At 32.9% G+C, this 8,938-nt stretch overlaps 1 long non-coding RNA gene across 2 annotated transcripts; it reads right to left on the reverse strand.

Annotated features, from left to right (window-relative positions):
• Positions 1 to 1,275: 1,275 nt before the first annotated feature.
• On the reverse strand, positions 1,276 to 8,389 carry LOC125164148 (uncharacterized). Of its 2 annotated transcripts, none has more exons than XR_007151653.1 (3): positions 8,233 to 8,389; positions 4,500 to 4,642; positions 1,276 to 1,359 (listed from the first exon to the last, which is right to left on the reverse strand). It is a non-coding gene; the product is annotated as an uncharacterized LOC125164148 (long non-coding RNA). The 2 variants fall into 2 exon arrangements; XR_007151652.1 differs by lacking the exon at positions 1,276 to 1,359 and adding an exon at positions 4,165 to 4,270.
• Positions 8,390 to 8,938: the final 549 nt, after the last annotated feature.

Below are 8,938 nucleotides of genomic sequence, written 5' to 3' on the forward strand. Positions count from 1 at the left end.
AAGATGATTCAGCTGTTATTCGTATACCTGGTTTTACTGCTCCCTTTCACCTCTCAGGTTTTGCTTGCATTATGTGTGTGTGTGTGTGTGTGTGTGTGTGTGTGTGTGCACTTGCACTTGTGTGTATATGTGTCACTTCTTTACAGTTGCAGGATCATATATTCAGTTGTTCTTCAATTAAGCTTCAATATATTTTAGAAATTCACCACAGATTATGCACAAGATAAGAATAAAAAATAGTGGAAAACTCATCATTTGCTATTTTAAGAATTATAATTTAATTAATTTTAAGAGATAGGATAATATCTTGAAATTTGCACAGGATGACAATAATAATTGTAAAATAGTTAACAATATCAAGTAGCATTTAGTTTCCTATTGTATCCTAAGTATTGTGCTAAGCACTTTAGATAATTATTTAATTCCCAAAACGATTTTGTGAGGTAGGTGTCATAATTTTCTCCTTTTACAAAGGACGATGTTTAGCACACTCATTGGCTAGGATTAAAAATTTTCCTACAGCTATTTCTTTTTGCAGCACAGTCTCATTTGTTTATGCCACGTTGAAGGTTGCTATGTCCATTTAAGCATTAAGTATATTTAAGTATACTCCACCAAATATTCCTTATGACTCTACCTAAATACCTTCAGCAATAAAACATCACTCCCACAGGAAGCCCAAGCCAGTTCCATAATTTGAAGACATAGACTCTTAAAATAATCTACATGGGATTCTGATTCCATGTAACTTTATCTTCCTGTAGCCCACTGCATTTTTGTACTAACCTCTTCTCCTTGCTGGGTAGCCATTTTCAGTTAACACAACTTTATTATTTTATTTTTTTAAATTTCTTTTGAAAAGTTTGTCACAACACAGGGACCTGGATGGCTCAGTCAGTTAAGCATCCAACTCTTGATTTCTGCTCATGATCTCTCTGTTCCTGGTATCCAGCCCCGTCTGTTGGACTTTCGCAGAGCCTGCTTGGGATTCTGTCTTCTGTCTCTCTTTTCTCCTCCCCCCACTCCTATGTGCTCTCGTTCTCTCAAAATATATAAACTTTTTTTTTAAAGAAAAGTTTGTTACAACAAAACTCATACCTATTAACATGTCTCTCTGTTGCACTGTTATCAAAACTATAATAACTTATGTCATTAACATGAATCCCTCCCTATCTACAATTATTCAATGGTTATACTGTGGCTATAATTTTAGAAGCCTATTTACTTGCCTTTGTAAAAGCAACACACAAGATGCAGGACCATAATAGAAGCTTCATTTTGAGTGATCTTATGAAGATTAATTTTATAGTGGTTGTTTCAGAAAATATACAATATATATCTTTAGTTATTTCTCTTTTCCTAGAGAGAGACAAAAGAACGCATGGCTTTATTAGTCTGAGTAGAAGCACCCTTAGCAGAAAATTTGGTCCTGCTATTAACTACTGTCCCCATGACCTAACAGGAATGATGCTACAACTCAAATTACCTGCTTTTGCAAATGTCCTTCAATAATTAAGCTTCTAACCAAACTTTTTTAAGTGGGAGTGAATTGATTTAGTTACATAGGGATACATTTTTGCAATTAATTTGTCATGGAGGGCTTAGCATAAACCATAACCAAGGTATGTGCCTTGGTTAGGCTCAATCTTCTTCAAAGATAGTAAACTCAATCTCTAGTTGGTTGATTATTGGTTTATGTCTTCTCCCTTCTTCAAAATCATAAATGATCTCCCCTCTTAACAAAAAGTCAACATACAGACTTTTATATAATTTTATATATTAATATTTAATAATATATTTAATATATTATTTATTACTTATATATACCATACATATATATAATTACACATTATTATATATTTATTATTTATATATTATTTATTATTATTAATATATATTATTAAATAATGTATTATTTAATAATATATACAATTTATTTAATAATATATATTACAATATGTTACAATATAAAATATGTTACAATATATTATAATATATATTATTATAGACATTTACATAATATTATTTAGTACCTCAAATGTGAAAAAATATGAATGCCCAATATGAAGTAATTTATTAGGAATAATAATATCAGGTTCATGATATATTGCCAAATGAATATTCAGATGTTAAATATAGCTAACATATTTAATGGGCTCTTTCTAGTTATGGGTGATTTTAAAAATAATTTAAGTAATTCATTTTATCTTCTATAGTCTATAATGTTTTTGTGAAGTGAAAATGTATTACTTGTATGCTAAGTATACAAAGCATATTCTAATAATACAAAATGTTTTCAAGTTTTAGTTGAGACTGTGAATGCTTAATTACCTAATTTGTAACAAGACCTAGGCTGCAAAATTATATTCATGGGCAAAGCCCTGGAAATTATATACTCCATCCGTTTCTCAAAACATATTTTTTATTTTAGGTCACTTGTTTACCTGTTCAACATGGTTTTGACCACATATTGGATGATCTTTGCTGTAATGTTCTTTGGTATTATACATCTGTTTTTTTGTTTTGCTTTGTGGTTTTTTTTTTTTTGAGAGACTATGTACGAAAGACATCAATAGGTTTTATATTGTTTTTAGGTAGTAAAAATATAGGAGACAAAGATCCGTGCCTCATTCTCTCTCCCAATAAGTAGCACTGAAGAAACTCCTGACAGGCCCGAATACTCAGCTTTTCTTCAGCTATGGATACACTTTCATGTCCTAGATACATTGATATTACTTATCTCTTGTTTTTGCATTTATTTTTGTTTGTTGCTTACCAGCAATTTCATAGTCAAATATCTTGGCCATATTTAGAACTCTACAGGGCATGTGGCACCTCATTTGGAGATGGTTACTTCATCTCTGGCTTTATCTTATTTCCCCCAGTCTTGTTTTGTCCTCATCAAAATACTTATATCTTTTTAAAAAAATCCTGTTTTACTTATTTTGCAAGCTCTTAAGTCCTTTCAAAATGGGTTATATTATAAAACAGAGGAACAAATTAACCAATCAAACAAACCTCCTAAAATTGTTTACAGTGCCAAAATTCCCCTCTGCTGTATTTTAACATTTTTGTAAAAAGAACATAAAAATGTTAGTTGGTGAAACAAAAATATCATGAATTTATACCTAAAGAAGATAACATTGTAGCCTTCAATATAGACCAATTATTTTTAAAGTGGCCTGTGCTTCATGGTAGACCCTAAAGATTAACAATATAAAGTTAACTGATGTATTCATTGATCTCTCTAAAACCATTCCTTTTAGCTTTTTCTGGGTTTCTGAAACAGGAGTATTTAATTGCTTGGTTCCAGATTTTCATATACATATTATATGACAAATGTCTAATTTGCCATAATACTAATTGTCATATTGTCTAATAATTATCTAATAATTTTCATATTACGTGGCACTAGAATAACTTAGAAGAACCCATCCCTTATCCCACTATTATTTTGGGAACCTATCAATTTGATTATATACAAAGGCTCCAAAACATAGATAAATATAGATTAAAAAACTATGAGAAAAAATGCATATTCACCTTTTTAAATGTGGTTTGGAAAGAAATTCTATATTAGTAGTTCAAATAATGCCATCTTAAATTATTATATTACAGATAACCCAATAAGCATAGTTTTACTTAATTTATATTTTGTCTTAATGTGGCTATTAAATTAACAAAGCTCTTATGCATTAGCAATTCTATTAAAGATGAATAAGCATTTCTTCTTCATAAAGAATTTAAAGAATAAAGTTTTCCTATAAGAATAATAACAAAGGATAGCTCAATTATAATTTTAGAGTTCTAAAATTTATTGATTTATTTCAATCCAGCATTAGTTCCTCTTTTCTTTCATCAAGAGGCAGTCCTTAATTAAGCTTTATTGTCTCTTCCTGGACTCTCCCAGGCGTTTTAACACCTTTTTGAAAAGCTCGGGAAGATCATAGATTTATCAACGTTTAAAATTCCAGATTTATCAACGTTTAAAAATCCCTCCCTTGTCCCACTGTCTAAATTTATTTATCTACTCATATATCACTTGTGATTTAGTCTTTTGAATCCTCCAGAAGGAAAAAAAAAACATTTATGTCTCATTCAATTAATAATTTTCCATTCTCCTTTTCCTCAATTTTTTTTTTCCTTTGAATAGCTTTTAAGTGAGAGGGGATTATTTGACCCCACTCTTCTTCTTCAGAACATGAGAATTCCTGAGTAGAACAAACCCATCCTTTTAGGGTTTATGTGAACTCCTGAGTCCAGTCTGAACCTAAAGAATAAAAAAAAAATCCCGTACTTAGTCTTCTCTTATGTAGTCTTAAAGTGATATTCAGATATGTGGTGGATTAGATTTACATGCCACCCTGTGTTACTAACTTCTTCAAACCTGGAGAGAACGTAAATATGACATGCATTTATAGTCACCCTATTAACTGAGACCTAAGGGAGAATCTTTCAATAATGGAAACATCTTTATATGGGGGTGGAGGGAAGGATACCTTGTTTCCAGGATGGAAACTAATGGCTGTAGATTTGATCTTGCTCTGGACACTGTGCCTCAGTCCCTTTCCTCGGAGGGTGCTTATAAGAAGTCTTTAATTTAATGTTACTTCTTTTGTTTTGAAATAAATCAGCTTCATATCTGAAAAAATAAAAACCTATGAGTTTTACTTATTTGGCTGTAAATTATTCCCCTTATTTCACAGCATCATAAAATCAGGGAAATTCCCATAATGTGGCAGTAAAAGACAAATTGAGAACTGTATTAAACTTAAATACTAAATGCATTTTGAAATATTGATTACTGGATTGTTGACATTAATTAGAAAGGGTGATGAAGGAATTTTATACTTTATTTTATGTTAAATATGGAATATAATGGTTTAACATAAATATTTTTTTAAAATACCAGTGTGGTGGGGGTGCCTGGGTGGCTCAGTTGGTTAAACATCTAACTTCAGCTCAGGTCATGATCTTGCAGTTCGTGGGTTAGAGCTCTGCATCAGGCTCTGTGCTGACAGCTCAGGGCCTGGTGCCTGCTTCAGATTCTATGTCTCCCTCTGTCTCTGCCCCTCCTCTGCTTGCTCTCTCTCTCTCAAAAATAAATAAACATTAAAAAATAAAATAAAATAAAATAAATAAAATAAAATAAAACAAAATAAAAACAGTGTGGTGTCTTTTTCTATATTAGTGTTACAAACATGAATTACCAACTATGAATAAATATTAAAAACTTAAAGAGCTCTTCTGTCTTGTATATTTATTATTGACAACCATGTATTTCTAGCAATATGCAATATAAATAAGAAATGATAAAAGACAGTACTGGCTGGCAGTGCCTAAGTCTTAAAGTAATGTGAAGTGATTTAGCTTGAATCATAGACAGGACTGTAGTATTTGTTAGAATGAGAGAACCCTCTTTTCCAAATATGTAACTTTCTTTCTGTGGAATCAATTAGCATAAACCCCCCTCACTAATGACCTCACAGAAGGAAAAGTGCTCACATACAACCATAAAAATTTTAACCGTATTATCTACTAAACTGCAACATATTTCTGACATTCAGCCAAAAAAAAAAAATGATGTGTGTGTGTGTGTGTGTGTATACATGACAAACAGGAAGGCAAGAAAGAGCAGTCTACAGATTAAAAAAGGCAATCATCAGAACATGGGTGAGTTATTACTGTGACTTGTTGGAACCAACAAACAGAGAATGTAAATAATTTTGAATAATATATTGAAGAATCTAATGGTAAGGTAGACAAGACACAGGATCACATAGGTAATTTCAGCACAGAGAGGGAAACTATAAGAAAGAATGAAATGGAAATGCTAGAAATGAAGGTTGACTAACAAAGAAAAAGAATGTATTTGGTTAGCTCATCAGTAGGCTCAACGCAGCCCAGGAAAGACAGAGAACTTGAAGTTTCCTTCTTTCTTTCCTCCCTCCTTCCCTTCCTACCTCCCTCCCTTTCTTACTTCCATCCTTCCTTTTTTCTTTCTTTCCTTTCTTTTTTTTCCTTCCTTTTTTTCCTTCACCTGATCATTCACTTAGACACATAGTACTGTTCTAGACCCTAGAGAATATGAGAAATGCAACCCAGTGGATAAAAAAAAATGAGAAATGCAACCCAGTGGATAAAAAAAAATATGGGAACAAAATTAAAATAAGGCCTTTGGAATTTAAAGCTCCAAAGATGCCACTTTTTTATGTATGAAGAAGTTAAAAAGGCGTAACTTAATTAATCCTCTATCTCAGACTGTTATACTAAAAAAATGGGTGCTATTAATTCTACTTCATGATTCAACAGGATGGGAAACCTATGGATTATATTTGACAGTTGGATAGAATGGACATGAAAAATAAGCTTACCAGTAGCTTTCTTTTGTTATATACAATATCGTACTTCACAAACAGTAGGTGATTTTAGAATAGTGATGGACCAGAACATACCTTGTGCTTTTGTAGTAATGGAAATAGGATGCCTTTTTCTCCGTTACTGACAGCTACTCTCTTGGAATGGTCAAGGTTTTTAATTTACTAGAGAAATAACAATATACTACTGGGGTATCTGGGTGGCTCAGTTGGTTAAGCATTTGACTTCAGCTCAGGTCATGATCTCAGTTTGTGAGTTCGAGCCCCATATTGGGCCCTCTGCTGACAGCTCAGAGCCTGGAGCCTGCTTCGGATTCTGGGTCTCTCTCTCTCTCTCTGCCCCTCCCCTGCTCATACTCTGTCTCTCTCTCTCTCTCTCAAAAATGAATAAACATTTAAAATATATATATGTACTACTAAATATTATTGCTATAAGTGTGCAAAAATTGGCCATATTTTTGTAATGTTTTCCTACTTCAATATTTTCAAAATCTCTTCTAATCGCCAATGAAATAAACTTAGATCTGGAGAGACTGAATCTTTGACAAATCTTTGAAAATTATTTAGAAATCACCAAAAGGAGATGTAATAGCTGCTATGTTCCAGTTTAATTTACTATAATAAAATATTAGGTCAGGGGCATCTGGGTGTCTCAGTTGGTTGACTGTCTGACTCTTGATTTTGACTCAGGTCATGATCCCAGGATGGGATGGAGCCCTGCACCAGGCTTCATGCTGAGCATTGAGCCTGCTTTGGATCCCTCTGCCTTCTCCCTCTCCCTCTGCCCCTCTCCCCCACTCACTCTCTCCCTCATGTGCGTGGCTCTCTCTCTCTCTCTCTCAAATAAATAAATTAATTAATTAATTAAAAAAATTAGATCTAAAATATATAGAATAACTGAGACTTTATCTGAATACTGGATAATGTTTTGTCTACTAGGGAGTCAAGTGAAACTCTGCTTACACATTGCTCCTCATATCGCTCACGTTTTAATTTGGGAAGCCAACAAATATATACATATTTAGGAGTCAGCTAGGTTCCCCTCCCTAAATTTGAGGGACAGCAGTTATAGAGCTGAATCTAGAGAACTGGGAGCTGATTATAATTGGCTGATTACACGTGGCAATTAAAATGGTTAAAGTGGATAAGATCATATAGGAAAAAAATGTACAGTTAAAAAGAAGTGGTTGAAGTCAGAGTCCTAGAGAACATTACTGTTTTATACAAGGAGAGGAGTGCATGCAAAATACCTGGAAGAAATAGCTAAAGAAAGATTTTAAAAAATTACCAGGAAATAAATCTTAATTGATAGTTACAAATAGAATAGTGCCCTGGGGGCAATTTACTCATTTTCTACTACAATTTCCTCATATGCAAGGAATATTAATCTTTATTAGTAATGTAATGGTAATATTAATAGTTGTAAGTTTAATTGAGGCAAATATATAAAGTACCCTGCATATAGATGCTCAGCCGGTTTCAGATATTATAATCATCCTTATTATTTTTCCCACAATCTATTAAAAAGGAGAGATTACAGAGGAAATTTTTTAAAGCATCAAAAGAGTTATTATCTTTAACATAGAGGGAGGTCACCATATTCGTAGAGACTTGAAGGAGACAGTTAAAGTCAAATTGAGAGTTATCAAGTTATTGATATATTGTAGTAGGTAGTGGGTAGTATTTAGGCTGGATGGGCTCAATATAGTCTGTAAAATAAAAAGGGAAGTTATTTTCTAGTAAGATGAATTGGAAGCGTAAGAAGAGTTGAGGAAGGCAGATAACTCTAATGCCAACAAGACAAAGTTTGATAAGTGGTCTTTGGTGACCAAAAAAGTTTAGAAAACTAACTTACTTTAGGATTCATCTGCTTGGATGGAGTGACAGTAGAAATCAAGTTCATGTTTGAGTGTTTTCCAGGTAAGACTAAGTGCAGAGAGGCAGGAGGGTTATAGGTACCATCAAGATAATATTTGAAATAAGGATAAAGTCGGGGCTGTATAAGAAAGGGAGTGAGGCCAATAGGGAATAGAGAGAATGGAATATAATCAGAGTGTTAAGGCATGGAGTATTCTGTGAAGACAAAGAACAATTCTCTTAGCTTCTTCCTGTTCCACCATTTCAAAGTATATGTCATATGTTACTTCCTTCTGAAAAAAACTTTGTGTTCGTATTGAGTAAGAAAGGACATGAGGATAAGAAGGATTGGATAGAATGGAGTATAATGGAAGGATTAAAAGATTGGAATATTCTATGAAATCAAAGGAAAAGTCTCAAATTTTCAAATCTTTTCACCAAAGACACATGTCGTATAATGTCACTATCCTGTGTACACCCCTCCTGTGTCTTCCCATCACAACCAAATGCATAACACAAATTTCTAAGCTCAATAACCTTCATCTTTATCCCTTACTTTCTGATCTCTAATCTAGTTTTCTTTAACTTTCCCTTCCCTCTGTCTTCTCTAGGTATTTTCATCCAGAGTTTTTCCTTATAATACATGCATGTACCCACTTATTTGCATTTTGTGTTTCTTCATTTGTCAGATACCAATAAAACGG

The sequence above is a fragment of the Prionailurus viverrinus genome, chromosome B1 (assembly GCF_022837055.1).
Source record: "Prionailurus viverrinus isolate Anna chromosome B1, UM_Priviv_1.0, whole genome shotgun sequence".
Lineage (NCBI taxonomy): Eukaryota > Metazoa > Chordata > Mammalia > Carnivora > Felidae > Prionailurus > Prionailurus viverrinus.